This window comes from Eurypyga helias, unplaced genomic scaffold (genome assembly GCF_000690775.1).
Source record: "Eurypyga helias isolate BGI_N326 unplaced genomic scaffold, ASM69077v1 scaffold4610, whole genome shotgun sequence".
NCBI classification, from domain to species: domain Eukaryota; kingdom Metazoa; phylum Chordata; class Aves; order Eurypygiformes; family Eurypygidae; genus Eurypyga; species Eurypyga helias.
In genome coordinates this window covers 30684-31916 of record NW_010226100.1, presented here as the reverse complement: position 1 = coordinate 31916, position 1233 = coordinate 30684, and the positions used below count along the sequence as shown (strand labels likewise).

The window sequence follows — 1233 nt, the reverse complement described above, 5'->3', positions numbered from 1 at the left end:
TCTTCCTCACCGGACCTCACCACTTTCCAACCTCATGTATGCCCTGCACTGCTCTGGACCCACATCCAGGCAGGTGGAGGTTTTAACATCTGGTTCCTGGGCTTTGCTTTCCCAGTTGTGGCTGCCGGGGGCTTTGCTCTGTGGGGGGCTGTGGGCAGGCAGGGGTGGCACAGCCTTGTGCTCCCTCCACCCCACAGCGTTGCTTGCGACGGGGACGCATCCTGCGCGTTGGGGTACCCGTGAAGGGGTACCCCGGCTGGGTGCCTGTGGGGGGTACCCGGGCTCCACCACAGCCCGTGCCATGGCTCACAGCACCGTTGGGGGCCCCGGCAGAGCCTTGGCAAGGCTGCACCCAGCCCAATTGTGCCGAGTGATGATCTTCATCTTCCCACGCAGCAGCAGTTGGGGAAAACAATTAAGACTGTTTAATTGCCACGGTAGCTGGCAATTGCCTGGCCCCGCAACAGGCTGCTTTTATTAAGCCCCTGGCTCGCCTGTGAGTCAGGGAGGGGTTGTCAGGCTCTGTCTGCAGGTCCCTCCTGGTGAGCAGCATGCTCGGGGCGTTCCCGTGATTTTCCTAAAGCTCCCTCGGAAAATTATTTATTGCACCGCTATTTCTGCACCACAGGGCTCCTGGTTGTGGATGCTCGTTTCCCCTCTTCCCTCCTCTTGGGACATTTTTACCTCCCTCCTCTCCCCAACCTGCAATCTGTTGCATTTTGCTTTCTCTTTGTGCCCGGCGACCCTAAGCACGCAGCCAAGGATAAACATCCCATTTATGTCACGGCAGAGATTTATACCTGGCATCTCTGGCACAAGCCATGTGTACGCCGAGACCTTTTCCATCGCATCTGTGGGTTGCAATCCGTCACTGCAACGTGGCCTCGGCACCCCTGGCATGTGCGGCTGGGATTTATCTGCGGGGACGGCCGCTGCCGGATGGATGGAAGTGAGGCAAAGGCAGCTGCCACCATCGTCTTGCTAATAAATGGGAGATGATCAGCACAAAGAAAATATGATGCCCCTGTCCCGGGGACTGTGGAGCTGTAATGCCGTTAGGGGTTTGACAGGCGCCGAAGCTGACGGATGGCTTGTCTTCCCCTGGGGCTCGTGTGTCTCCTGGTGTCCCCGTGGTTCGCTGTGTCCTTTGGGCTTTCCCAACTGCCGTGTGCAGGTTTGATGGTGCAGAGCCCTGCAGGTGCCGGATGGCTCTGACGGTCCCCAGTGCTCTGG

The 1233-nt window shown here is 58.6% G+C and overlaps 1 protein-coding gene across 1 annotated transcript in view; it reads left to right on the top strand.

Moving 5' to 3' along the window:
- Positions 1 to 1233, top strand: part of RPH3A (rabphilin 3A) — a gene marked incomplete at its 5' end in the record, with an annotated part of 11930 nt that overhangs the window by 2356 nt on the left and 8341 nt on the right.